Source organism: Miscanthus floridulus, chromosome 17 (genome assembly GCF_019320115.1).
Source record: "Miscanthus floridulus cultivar M001 chromosome 17, ASM1932011v1, whole genome shotgun sequence".
Taxonomy (NCBI): Eukaryota; Viridiplantae; Streptophyta; class Magnoliopsida; order Poales; family Poaceae; genus Miscanthus; species Miscanthus floridulus.
Genome location: NC_089596.1, coordinates 73,266,816 through 73,281,916, shown reverse-complemented (window position 1 = coordinate 73,281,916; position 15,101 = coordinate 73,266,816).

The window sequence follows — 15,101 nt, the reverse complement described above, 5'->3', positions numbered from 1 at the left end:
TAGGGAAACCCTTCATGGGTATATCGAGCGCTTCTCCCGGTAGTACAATGAGCTGCCCAATGTCACCGACGCCGATGTCATAGGAGCTTTGCTGTCTGGGACCACCTGCGAGTCCCTAGTTCACAAGCGGGGACGTAAGGGCCCATGAACCACCAAGAAGCTCCTCAACATCACCACTAGCCATGCCTCAGGCGAGGAGGCGGTCAAGGCGATTTTTGACCACCTCAAAGGAAAGACAAAGCGGGACGAGGACACCGGCGAAAGCGCCTCCAACCATCCCAATAAAAAGAAGAACAAGCAGCAGTGCAAGGGCTTGCTCATGACCACCGCCAACCATAAAGGGGGTCAAAAGCCCATCGAGGGTACCCTGGACCACTTTGAGAAGCTGCTTGAAGGGTCATGCCTGAACCATGCCTTTCCTATCAAGCACCTATACAAGGACTGTGTCCTCATGAAGCGGTTCTTGTTCAGAGGCTCCAACAAGGGGGAGCATGGGAAGGAGCCCAAGTCAGCCATAGATGACATCTAGAGGAAGGCTGCCTCATGATCTTCAGAGGGTTAGCTACCTATGACTCCAAGCATCACCAAAAGCATATGTGCCACGAGGTCTATATGGTCGACCTGGCCATGCCTACCTTCCTCTGATGGTTAGAGTCTGCCATAACCTTTGATCAGACCGACCACCCAGAAAGCATCCCACAACCAGGAAGATATCTACTTGTGGTCAACCTGATCATCAGCATGAAGCAGCTCACCAAGGTGCTGATGGATGGAGACAGCAGCCTCAACATCATGTACGCCAACATGCTCGATGCTATGGGCATCGACCGATCACGCATCTGACCGACCGGGATGCCTTTCCATGGCATCATGCCTAGAAAGCAGGCCATGCCACTTGGGTAGATCGATCTGCCTATCACCTTTGTGGATGTGACCAATTACAAGATGGAGACTCTTACCTTTCAAAGTGGTCAGGTTCCATGGAACCTACCACGCCATCTTGGGATGTCGATGCTACGCAAAGTTCATGGCCGTCCACAACTACACCTATCTAAAGTTGAAGATGCTAGGTCCATGCTGGGTCATCACCATCGGCACCCCCTTCTAGCGTGCCTACAAGTGCGAGGTTGAGTGTTGGAAACACACCGTGGAAATTATTGCCTCTAGAGAGCTTGCAGCGATTAGGGTGGAGGTTATCGAAGAAGCACCTGACCCAAGAGGTCGAATGGGTCTTTCAAGCCTATAGAGGCCACCAAGGAGGTCCTCATAGACCCCAGCAGCTCTAAAGGCATAGTGGTGCGCATTGGCACCATGCTTTCCTCCAAATAGGAAAGCACGGTCATCGACTTCCTCCACGCCAGCAGAGACATCTTTGCGTGGAGACCCTTGGACATGCTAGGCATTCCAAGAGAAGTCATCGAGCATGCCTTGAAGATTAGGCCAGGCTCTAAGCCGATGAAGCAGTGCCTATGTCACTTCGATGAGGAGAAACGCAAGGCCATCGGTGTGGAGATTGTGAAGCTTTTGGTGATCGGGTTCATCAAGGAAGTATACCACTCCAAGTGGTTAGCAAATCCTGTTCTTGTACAAAAAAAGAGTGGGAAATGGAGAATGTGTGTTGACTACATGGGTCTCAATAAAGCATGTCCAAAGGATATGTTTCCTTTGCCACGCATAGACCAAGTAGTCGATTTGACCTCAGGGTGCAAAACCCTTTGCTCCCTTGATGCGTACTCCGGGTACCATCAAAACACGATGAAAGAGTCTGACCAGCTTGTGACGTCTTTCATCACCCATTTGAATCATTCTGCTACGTCACAATGTTGTTTAGTTTAAAAAACATGGGGACTATGTACCAACGCTGCATGCTCAAGTGTTTCGGGGATCTCATCAGGTGGACCATTGAGGCCTATGTGGATGACATCATGGTCAAATCCAAATGGTCTGACTAGGTCATACCCGACCTAGAGCAGACCTTCATAAAAGTCTGAGCAAATGGCATCAAGCTCAACCCAGAGAAGTGCATTTTCGAGGTCCCAAGGGGTATGTTGCTAGGTTTTATCTTCTCTGAGCATGGCATCAAATCCAACCTAGAGAAGATCTCGGCCATCATGAGGATGGGCCTAATTCAGAACATAAAGGGGGTACAACGAGTTATGGGGTGCCTCACCGCGCTCAGCCACTTTATCTCATGTCTTAGCAAATGAGGTCTCCCCCTCTATCGGCTTCTAAAGAAGGCCAACTGTTTCAAATGAATGCTCGTGGCCTATGAGATGCTTGACAAGGTCAAGCAGCTCCTAACAAAGGCCTCGATCCTAGTCCCCCTGACCGATGGGGAACCACTTCTACTCTACATTGTGGCCACCACGCAAGTGGTTAGTGCCACCCTAGTGGTAGAGCAAGAAGAAGAGGGACACACCCTCAAAGTGCAGCGTCCTGTGTACTTCATTAGCGAGGTCTTGTCTGATTCCAAGACCCGCTACCCCCAAATCCAGAAGCTCCTATACGCCGTCCTCATCGCCAAAAGAAAGTTGCATCACTACTTTGAGTTACATCTAGTGACAGTCATGATGTCCTTCCCTCTCGGAGAGGTCATCCAAAATAGGGATGCCACGGGAAGAATCACCAAGTGGGCACTCGAGCTGATAGGTTAATGCATTTCATATGCCCCTTGGATGACCATCAAGTCCCAAGTGCTGGCTAATTTCATTGCAGAATGGACCAAGATACAAATGCCGCCAGCAGCCGTCGACCAAGAGTACTGGACGATGTACTTCGATGGATCACTAATGAAGAAAGGTGCCGGCGTAGGGCTAGTGTTTATTTCGCCCCTTGGGGTACGCATGAGGTACATGGTTCGCATCCATTTTCCCTCCTCCAACAATGTGGCCAAATATGAGGCACTCATCAACGACCTACGCATCACCATCGAGTTGGGTATCTGATGGCTTGATGTCTAGGGCGACTCCCAGCTGGTCATCGACCAAGTCATGAAGGAATCAAGCTGCCACAACACCAAGATGGCCATGTATTGCCAAGAAGTCTACTAGCTAGAGGACAAGTTCGATGGTCTCGAGCTCAATCACATCCTAAGGAGTCTCAATGAGGCGGCCGATGCACTGGCAAAAATGGTGTCCGGCCGAGAGCCAGTGCTGACGGGCATCTTCACCAGCGATTAGTATAAGCCCTCTTTCCACTACATGGAGCCAGAATAGACCGATGACGCACCGCCTGCCCTAGCCTCGGGGGCTAACCAGCCGGTGGCTCCATCCGACGTCAAAGTCATGGAGCTTGACAAGGATCCAACGATAGAGCCTGACCCTTTGGCTAACTAGCGGATGCCCTACCTCAACTACCACTTCTGCGAGGTGCTGCCAATAGACAAAATGGAGGCTCCATGGCTCATGCATCTAAAAGGATCAAAATGCCCAAGAGGGGGGGGTGAATTGAGCTAATTCTAAATTTCTTTATAATAATTAAACTCTACGGTTAGCCCAATTAACCCCTTGTGCCGAGAAGATGTTTCTATTGATCTAACACACAAAAGTTTAGCACCCTAAGTTCCAATCCGACTCTAGCATGGCAATTCTAGGAATGTAAATGACAAGAATTGAATTGCTCAAAGTAAATGCTCAATGTAAAGAGAGAAGGAGGAATGCGGCGATGTTTTGTTGAGGTATCAGAGAGTCGCCACTCCTCACTAGTCCTTGTTGGAGCACCCACACAAGGGTGTAGCTCCCCCTTGATCCGCGTAAGGATCAAGTGCTCTCTACGGGTTGATTCTTCGACACTCCGTCGTGGTGAATCACCCACAACCGCTCACAACTTGAGTTGGGTCATCCATAAGCACCGCTGGACGATCACCAGTCTCCCAATCACCACCAAGCCATCTAGGTGATGGCGATCACCAAGAGTAAAAAGCACAAACTCTCACTTGACCAATACAAGCCTAATGAGAAGGGTGGATGCACACTTTGCTACTCTTGATCTCACTAATGAGGGCTCTCTTTTAGGATTCTCAAATCTCAATCACCTTACTAGGACCTTGCTCTTCTTGGCACTCTCAAGGATGTTTCTTAGCTATTGAAATGAGCAAAAGTACCCCACACACGAATGGAGGAAGTATTTATAACATGGGCTAAAAAATGAACCGTTATGTGCCTTTGTGGGGTGACCGAATGCTCCGGTCATGTTGACCGGACGCGTTGGTCAGTTCACCCCAAACTCTAGTGTTTATAGTGTGACAGGACGCTAGCCAGTGTCCGGTCAGCACTGACTGGTCACGTCTGGTCAAGATTTTCCCTCTCTAGAACCTTACTGGAGTCGACCGGACGCTGGCCCTCAGCGTCCGATCACTTGATCTCTCAGTGTCCGATCGCACCAGATGAAAACACCTTGGTCAAATGAACTGACCGAACCCTGAGCCAACGTCTGGTCACACCGGAGCCAGCGTCTAGTCAATATTCAACCCTCCATTCACTTCCAACTCTCAATCATACGTGAATGAAGTTTACTCCATTAGATATAAGGGCTATTTTGGAGCTACCTAGTGCTAGATTTAGCAAGTGTGCACCCCACCTAACTCACTAGACTCACCTAGGTCAAGCTACCCATCCATACCCCCCTTAATAGTATGGCCAAAGGAAAAACAAAGTCCTAAACTACTCTAAGCGTCTCTTCAACTCCAAACGACACTTAGAACTAGTCCATCCTTAACCTTGTCGTCCATCCTTTAAAAACCAAAACAATATTGGTGTATGGGGTCAGGCATTTAACATCGTGGACCTAGTGCTCTACCTCATCTAGAGCAACAAGAACCACCACATGCTCTCTCTGCCATGGGAGGGACCGTATGTTATCGTGGAGGTGCTCTGACCAGGCACCGACAAGCTCAGGACCATCGATGGCGAAGTTGAAAGTGCAATCAAGCCCTAATTGTGGGTTTTCTTGATAATGACCACGCAATTAGAGAACTAATAATATTTATCAAGATGACAAGCAGGGAATTTATATTCGAGGATGCTACATGAAACGGAGGAGCCCCCAACTACAAATATAGATGGCTTCAAACTTAAAGGAGGTTTAAATTCTTTTATATTTTGAATTTGAGTATAGGAAAAGCCGTACTATAAAGGGGGGCAACATGCTTAAGCTAATATGTGCTACCAAGTGCTCAAACAACCACATGCATCCTCAGATTCATAGCCAAGACAATCTACACTTCACCATTACCCTTGCTGTCTTGTGTGGTGCGGCACTACTGCACTTGAAGAGAGGCTCTCCCATCCCCTTGGTCGTGGGCTTCGGCTCGCTCGACCCTAAGGTCATGGGATCTGGCTCTGCTGACCCCTTGTTCATGGGCTCTGGCTCTCTCGACCCCTTGGTCGTGAGCTCCAGCTCAACCGACCCCTTGGTTGTGGGATTCAGCTCGCCTAACCCCTTGGTCATGGGCTCTGTCTCTCTCGACCCCTTGGTCACGAGCTCCATCTTGCCCAACCTCGAGGCCGTAGGCTTCGTCTCACCCGACCTCAAGGCCATAGGCTCTGTCTTGCTCGACCTCGAGGCCACGGACTCCTCCTCGCCCGACCTCAAGGCTACGGGCTTCGTCTCACCTGACCCTTGGGTGCAGTGTCTATTGAGGGCTAGGGGTATATATACCTTTCTCTTTTCTCCCCAATGGCTATCTACGATTTAAGTGACCATTGGGGGCTGGGGTATATATATATATATATATATATATATATATATATATATATATATATATATATATATATATATATAGCTTTCCCCTTCCTTCCAAAGATCCTCCTCATCTTCCTCAGTTCAACATGTTCAAAATAGAGCAGGAGCTCCCTCTCTCTCCCTCCATTGTTGAATTTGAGCCCTCAAGCAAATACATTGATTTCCCCATCAATCCTTGAGGAAAAAGGGTCCAAAACTCGATTAGAGAGCAGCTCCACTGATTTCCAAAGTCTAAAGAGCATTTGGTTCATGTTTTGGCTGGTGGTTGTGTTTGTTACTCTTGGAGCTTGCCTCCTAGCCAGCTAGAGCATCACCCGGTGAGCTTGGCAAGTTTGTGGCAGCACCGGGAGGTTTGTAACCATCTCTTGCAGCGAGTAAAATCACCTCTCATCTCAATAGTTCACTCTCTTGACTTGAGAATGACGTAGGGCTACAAAGCCCTAAGCCTTAGTGGTATACCTCAACAACGTGGACTTAGGCAAGCCTTGGTGGCGAGCTAAACCACGTGATAAATCCTTGTGTCATCTTGTGCTTGTGTTGCTACACTTGTGTTCTTGCTGTTGTTGAGGTGATTTCTAGGGTTTGAGGCCAATCTACTTGTGTGTAGTGTTCCCACCACTTTTAGCTATCGATCTGTGATCTACTACCCAGCAGGAAGCTAGGAAATTAACCTGTCTAAATTTCATTGTGTAGATTTTGAACTGTGAACTAATCTCTCCTATAGGTGTGGTAGTGTCGTTGTTTGGTGCAACAGTGCTGTGCGTGAATTTGACTTTGGTTTGAGTTGAATTTTTATAAGCCTATTCACCCCCTCTAGGCATACCAGAGATCCTACAAGTGGTATCAGAGCATGTTACCTCATGTGCGCTTCACCACGTGAGGTCTGGAGCCTAGGAGAGGATTTGGTGTTGTGAAGCCCATCAATATCGATCCAGAGGACATTGGGCTGCATGACATCGACATCAGTGAACTTAGCGCCTCTACAGCAAGCAACTCCACGCTCCTGCAACTAGAGGCAACCGATGCTGAAAAAGCTCAAAATGAAGAAGAAAGAAGAAGAAGGGCAGTTAGAAAAGAGAAAAGATAAGCAAGAGAGAAGAAGAAGGAGAAGCAACGGTTAGAAGGGAAGAAAGCAAGAAAAGAAGAAAGAAGACTCAAGAGAGAAGCTAGAAGAAAAAGAAGAGAAGCAAGAAAGAAGAAGGAACAAGAAGCAAAAGCCTCCAATGCATCTTCAAGTGAGCTATCTAGCTGCTCCAAAGATGGTGATGATGATGAGTCCTACCAAATGCATAGCAAGAAGGACAAGAAAGAAAAGGGCAAGAAGAATGATGACAACAGATATGCCACCGTATCCTTTAATTCTTCAATGTCTGACTAACCATGATCGCAAGTCTTTCATCAATGTGCCTATGGGCAAGTTATCTCATTTTGATGGGACTAACTTGCCAAGTGGAAGCACTTGATGAGAGTCTATCTTATAGGTCTTCATCCCAGCATTTGGGAGGTTGTTTGCAATGGATTTGAGCCACCAATTGATCCCAAGAATCCAACCATGGAAGAAATGAGAATCATCCACCTCAACGGTCAAGCTACTAGTGTGCTACTTAGTGCCTTGGATGGTGATGAGTACAATAGAGTGATTGGTGTGGATGTTGCCAAGCAAATTTGGGATACTTTGCATCTTGCACATGAAGGAGTTGACAAAGTGAGAAAGGCAAGAATTGATTTGTTGATGTCCAAGCTCAACCAATTTGTTATCTTGGATGGAGAAGGGACACAAGAGATGTTTGATAGGTTGATGACCATGGTGGGCAAGATTAGAGGCTATGGTTGTGATGAGCTAGATGATCACAAAGTTGTCAAGATTATGTTGGAAGCTTATTCACCAAGAAATAACACCATAGTAACTCTAATTAGAGACAAAAAGAAGTTTGAGTACTTCACACCAAATGATGTACTTGGGAGGATCTTGACCTTTGACATGCAAAGAGAAGAAGCAAGTGAGAGAAAGAAGCTTGGAGAATTGTAAGCAAAACTAGAAGGCATCAAGATCAACAAGGATGTAGCTCTCAAGGCCAACAAATCAAGCAAGCAAGACTCTACTAGCAGATCCAAGACCAACAAGCAAGCTTTAATTAGCAAGCCCAAAGCAATCAAGCAAGTTCAAGAAAGAGTAGAGACCACCTCATCCTCTAGTGAGAGTGAACATGATGATGACCAATATGAGAAAGTGGATGATGTTGCTCTCTTTATGAGGAGGTTTCACAAAGGGTTGAAGAAGCAAGGGTACAAGGTAGTAAAGAGGAAGTTTCCAAACAAGAAGAAGAGGACATGCTACAATTATGGAAGCACCTACCACTTCATTGCCAAGTGCCCACATGTGATCAAGGAGAACAAGTATAAGAAAGAGAAGGAGGACAAGGCTGACCGGAGAAAGAGCACGAAAAACATGGGAGAAGCTCACATTGGGCATGAATGAGATTCATCTATTGAAAGCTCAAGTGAAAAAGATGAGAAAGTTGCAACCATTGCTATCTATGAGCCATCTTCTTCACCAACATGTCCGATGATGACTACTACTCCCCTCACATTTGTCTTATGGCAAAGGGTGAGAAGGTAAAATCTAAATCCAAGGCCAAAGCTCCTCCACCTCCACCTCTTAGTGATATCTCTAGTAGTGATATTAGTGATAGCTCTAGTGATGATGAATCTAGTGATGAAGAAATTGATAAATTAACTAAGAACTTAGATGGAAAGACCAAACTATTCATCACTAAACTAATAGAGGATTTAGAGATTGTTCAAGCCGAGCTAGAATCTAGAGAGGAAACTCTTATCCAACAAGAGAATCTCTACATTGCTAGCAAGGAAGCTCTTGCATTAGAGAGAACTGAGGTGGAATTCTTGCACAAGGCCTTGGCCAAAGAACAAGGGGACCATGCTATCACAAAGAAAGAAAATATTGCTCTCAAGAAAAAGTATTGTGACTTAGATAAAAAGCACAAAGAACTTGAGCTGCAATATAACACTCTTTGGGATAGCAACTCACATCCCTCTAAGGCAAAGGATGCCTCTACTACCCTACTAGTCAAGGTTGTGGAAAATGTTATAATATTAATTTGAATGCTTATTCCACTAACCTTGCAAACATGGAGGCAATAAGAAAAGAAATTGCTAGACTCAAGGAGATCATTGGCAAGGGCTTCTTGAGTGGTAAGGCTCAAATAAGTAACAAGAAAGCAAATGATTCAAAAGTGCCTCAATTCAAGCAAGGGAGACACCCCTCAATCAAGCATGGGCTTGGGCACATTGTAGGAGCCAAGACAAATGGAAGAAAGATCATAAATGGCTATGAGTGTGTCAAGTTTGAGAGGAAGGAAAGAGTTGGTACAGATCAGCCTGCACAGACAGCGGTAGTGTCATAGTCTAGAGCGGTAGTACCGCACTACGGTAGTGCCGCAGTGAAGGCCGGCTGTGTCGCTCCTCACAAAAATGAGAAGGCTACCAATGCTGCTCCTGATCAAACTAAGCCCAAGAAGGTGTTCTAGCAGAAACAAGTTCAATAGAAGCCAAAGGAATCAGTGTGGGGCACTATGAACAAGTATGCCTACCAACCAAAGTTTCAACCACCTCGATAAAGCTTGACTTCATGTTTTGTTTTAAGGAACAACAACAGTGGAAAAGTGGTTGCCAAATATGTTGGAAAGGAAGCCAACACATATAGGAATACTTCTATTTGGGTTCCTAAATTTCTTGTGACTAACATGCAAGGCCCCAAGTCTAATTGAGGACCTAAATCAAGCAACTAAATCTGTTTTGCAGGCATACTCCTTCGGTGGGTCAAGTTGGGTGCTTAATAGTGGATGTACAAATCATATGACCAGAGAAATGAGTATGTTCTCATCATATACCCCAAAGATGGACTCAAATGAAAATATTCTCTTTGGAGACAACTCTAAGGGGGATGTGATTGGTCTCGGTAAAGTTGCTATAACCCTTGAGCATTCAATTATAAATGTTTTACATGTTGATTCGTTATGTTACAATTTGTTGTCCGTCTCTCAATTATGCGAGATGGGCTTCAATTGTCTCTTTATGGATAAGGGTGTGGAAGTCTTTATAAGGGAGGATTCCTCTATTATCTTTATGGGTCATTTAAAGAACAAGCTTTACCTAGTTGATTTTAACAAAAGTAAAGCTAATCTTGATACTTGTTTAGTGGCAAAATCTAGCATGGGGTGGCTTTGGCATCGTCGACTAGCCCATGTTGTGATGAGGAACTTGGCCAAACTTCAAAAGGACAAACACATCCTTAGGCTAACAAATGTTCACTTTGAGAAAGATAGGATATGTAGCGCTTGTCAAGTCAGAAAGCAAGTTGGCATACCTCACCCACCAAAGAGCATCATGGCCATAACGCAACCATTAGAGCTCATACACATGGATCTCTTTAGACCGGTCACCTACCTAAGTATCGGGGGTAACAAATATGGTCTTGTTATTGTTGATGATTATTCTCGTTTCACTTGGGTATTTTTCTTGTTTGATAAGTGTCAAGTTAGAGACAAAGTGAAGACTTTTGTTAGAAGAGCTCAAAAGGAGTTCGGTCTCCCCATCAAGAAAATGAGAAGTGACAATGGGACCAAATTCAAGAACAACCAAATTGAGGAGTTTCTTGATGAAGAAGGTATCAAGCATGAGTTCTCAACTCCATACACCCTTCAACAAAATGGTGTAGTAGAGAGGAAGAATCGTACACTAATTGACATGGCAAGGACAATGCTAGATGAGTACAAGATGTCGGACCTCTTTTGGTGCGAAGCCATCAACACCGCTTGCCATGCCATCAACTACCTCTACCTACACAAGAAGTTGAAGAAAACTTCATATGAGCTTCTAACCGGTAACAAACCAAAGGTGTCCTACTTTAGAGTGTTTGAGTGCAAGTGTTTCATACTTAATAAGAAACCCAAAACCTCTAAGTTTGCACCTAAAGTTGATGAAGGTTTTCTTCTTGGTTATGGATCAAATGAGCATGCCTATCGTGTTTTCAACAAAACCTCTAGGAGAGTTGAAATAGCGATAGACATGACATTTGATGAATCTAATGGCTCTCAAGTGGAGCAAGTTGATTCAAGTGTTGTAGGAAAGGAGGATCCACCATGTGAAGCAATCAAGCAATTGACTATTGGTGATATAAGACCACAAGAATATGAAGTCACTGAAGTGGAGGTTTCTCAAGCTGTTGATGAACAAAGTTTTGTTGACATACCTAATGCTGAGGGGGAGTAGACCCCTACTGCAAGTCAGCAGAGCGGCAGTGCCGCACATAAGAGCAGTAGTGCCGTACTCCCTCTGACAGCAGTAGCAAGTCCAACTCTGATTCAAGGACAGAACCTACAACCCATATTCAAGCAAGAAGATAGTGAAGATTTAGAAGATGGACAAGAGGCCATGGATCATCCAAGGTTAAGGCAAACAATACAATGGGATCATCCCATTGACAACATCCTTGGGAGTCTTCAAAAGAGGTAACAACTCATTCACATTTAGCAAACTTTTACCAATATTACTCATTTATTTTCTCTTTGGAACCTCTTATGGTTGAGCAAGCACTTGGTGATCTAGATTGGATGATGGCCATGCAAGATGAGCTCAACACTTTTGAAAGAAATTAAGTGTGGACCTTGGTGGAGAGACCCAACACAAATATCATTGGCACCAAGTGGGTCTTCTATAACAAGCAAGATGGGAATGGCGTGGTGACAAGAAACAAGGCAAGATTGGTTGCTCAAGGTTTCACTCAAGTAGAGGGCTTGGACTTTGAGGAAACATATGCACCGGTGGCAAGACTTGAAGCAATCCAAATGCTTCTAGCCTATGCCGCTCATCACAATTTTAAGCTATATCAAATGGACGTGAAGAGTGCATTCCTCAACGGCCCCATTTAAGAACTTGTCTATGTTGAGCAACCATCGGGCTTTGAAGATCATAAGTTTTCCAACCATGTCTACAAACTCCAAAAGGCGCTCTATGGGCTTAAGCAAGCACCAAGAGCATGGTATGAATGCCTTAAGGAATTCTTTCTTAAACAAGGCTTTGAAATAGGCAAAGCCGATCCTACCCTTTTCACTCATAAAGTTAGGAAAGATATATTTGTGTGCCAAATATATGTCAATGACATAATATTTGGTAGTACTAATTATTCTTTTTGTGAAGAATTTAGTAGGATCATGACCAAGAGATTTGATATGTCCATGATGGGTGAATTGAAGTTCTTCCTTGGATTTCAAATCAAGCAAGTGAAGGATGGAACTTTCATTAGCCAAATGAAGTACACCCATGATATGCTCAAGAAGTTTAATATGGTGAATGCCAAGCCTATCAAGACTCCAATGCCAACCAATGGACATCTAGATCTCAATGATGAAGGAAAAGCCATGGATACTAAGGTATATCACTCCATGATAGGCTCTCTACTCTATTTGTGCGCATCTAGGCCCGATATTATGCTTAGTGTGTGCATGTGTGCTAGATTCCAAGCTAACCTAAAAGAGTGTCACTTAGTGGCCATTAAGAGAATCTTGAGATATTTAGTACACACTCCTAACCTTGGCTTGTGGTATCCTAAGGGCTCTAGGTTTGATCTAGTTGGGTATTCGGATTCTGATTACGCCGGTTACAAAGTAGATCAAAAAAGCACTTTGGGGACATGTCAATTACTTGGATGGTCCCTAGTGTCTTCGAGTTCTAAAAAGCAGAATTGTGTAGCCCTTTCCACCACCGAGGCCGAGTATGTTGCAGCTAGTGCATGTTGTGCTCAACTACTTTGGATGAGGTAAACCCTTCAAGATTTCAGATGTCACTTCACTAAAATCCTACTCTTGTGTGACAACAAAAGTGCCATAAAGTTAGCCAACAATCCCGTAAGCCACTCAAAAACTAAGCACATAGACATCCGACATCATTTCTTGAGAGACCACGAAACCAAAGGAGATGTCAAAATTCGCCATGTGAGCACCGAAAAGCAACTAGTCGATATCTTCACAAAGCCCCTCGATGAGTAAAGGTTTTGTGCTTTGCGTAGTGAGCTACATATACTTGATTCTCATAACATGGTTCAAATTTTAGCATGCCTCTGTTTGATAAACAAGTATCTAGGCAAAAGAGTTGAAAATTTTCATATTGTGCATGAAAATGATTTATAAAAGGCAACTTATGTATCATGATCATGGTATGTATTGTTTATTTGTTTTTGGTCATGGTATGTAGGTGATATGTGTCTATATCTTATACAGAGAGAGTAATATAGATTATAGCTAACTCCCACTATTTTGGGGAGTGCGGCAATGCCGCGCCTGCCATGCGGCAGTGTTGGGCTAGGTAAGCGATAGTGCCATAGTTTGAATCTCAATTGAGATTTGGCCCAAACAGTTTTACTACGGGGTCTATTTATTCTTTGTCTTATCCTCAGGTCCACAGTAACTTCTTTTCCTCTCTTTTCCCCAACGCCGATGCACGCGCCTCTCTCTCCTCTCACGCCCACGCCGTCACTGTTGCTTGGCCATGCATTGCCAGTCTCTGGTAGTGTCACTGTAGCTGCCAGCCCTCCCTCAATGTCGCTGATGGCTACTACTGCCCCTAGCCCGAGCAATTTCTTTCCTCTCCTCTCCAATCCTTGTTTGAGAAGATGGAGCACAACGATAATGATCGAAGGGGGAAAAGGAAGATGAATGAGCAAAGAGACAAGGATCCACCTCACCGTGGTTGAGGGAGATCAATAGCAGTAGGCAGCAGTGCAGCTCCAAGGGGACTTGGTGATAGGGGATGCACGAGCAATACATCGAATATGAGGAGAGGCTGGAGATGATAGGTCGTACCACTAATGCCATTCCTAACACCTCACAACATCTCTCTGAGTTTGATGGCAGATACATGAGAGATTTTGAGGGTGAGATCATCATGAGACCTCCAGATGGCTCCTGCCAGCATGCAGTTATCAACTATTCTAAGAGTTGGAAGCTGGTGGAAGAGGCAAGGGTGATCAATCCCTATATAGTGCGTAAGGATTTGGGCATTGATTACAGACTCTAGAATGAGTTTCATTCTAACTTTTATGCCACTGCCATTCTTGCATCCAAGAAAACCAAGATCATCAAGATGCAGTATATTGATTGGGGTGAGATGCAAGAGAAGGAGGAGCCTGAGTTTCACAAGGTAATCAAAATTTGTGATAGGTTCTAGCTTTCAGACATCATGGGTTTCTAGTATAACTAGAATGAGGAGTTCCTTACATAGTTTCATGCCACATACTTCTATGGCCCGACCTCTGATGAGATTCACTGGATAACTGATGGTCGGCACTATCGAGTCAATTTTGTCACTTTTAGCCAGATTCTTGGCTTTGGGGAGGAGCACAGAGGTTACACTTATATTCATGATGAGCCTCGAGCTGAGATCCATGACATCAGTTACATGTGGAGAGACAGAAGGATTGTAGATGGCAAGAGGAGTGGTCTACACAGCTTCTATTACCGTCTTAATAACCTCATAAGAAACACCATCAACCTAAAGGATGGAGCAGCATCAGATATTAATGGCTATGTGAGAAATGTGTTGGCTAGATTTGCTCTAGGTGGGGATAGGTTCAATGTCCCTAGATTCATGTGGACTGAGTTGAGATTTGTAGTGGAGGATGGGAAGAGGGATTTGTCCTATGTCCCTTACCTCAAGTTCATGACTGAGAGGGTCACTGGATGACTAATGGTCGGCACTACCGAGTTGACTTTGTCACTTTTAGCTAGATTTTTGGCTTTGGGGAGGAGCATAGAAGTTATACTTACATTCATGATGAGCCTCGAGCTGAGATACATGACATCAGTTACATGTGGAGAGATAGAAGGATTGTAGATGGCAAGATGAGTGGTCTGTACAACTTCTATTACATCCTCAATAACCTCATCAGGAACACCATCAACCCAAATGATGGAGTAGCCTCAGATATTAATAGCTATGTGAGAAATGTGTTGGCTAGATTTGCTCTAGTGGGGATAGGTTCAATGTCCCTAGATTCATATGGACTGAGTTGAGATTTGTAGTGGAGAATGGGAGGAGGGGGCTGCCCTATGCCCCTTACCTCATGTTTATGATTGAGAGGGTCACTAGATTTTATTTTCTGAAGGATGGGATGCACACCATCTACAAAATTGAGAAGACCCAGCCAGCTACAGCTACTCAGGGAGTGGGGAACTCTCATACTCATGTAGATATCCCTAAGTTTTCCCGCTCTAGGTCTCATAGAGGAGGCAAGATGAAGAAGTTTAGCAAGTGGTTCAAGTCAATCTTTGGTAAGTGTACCT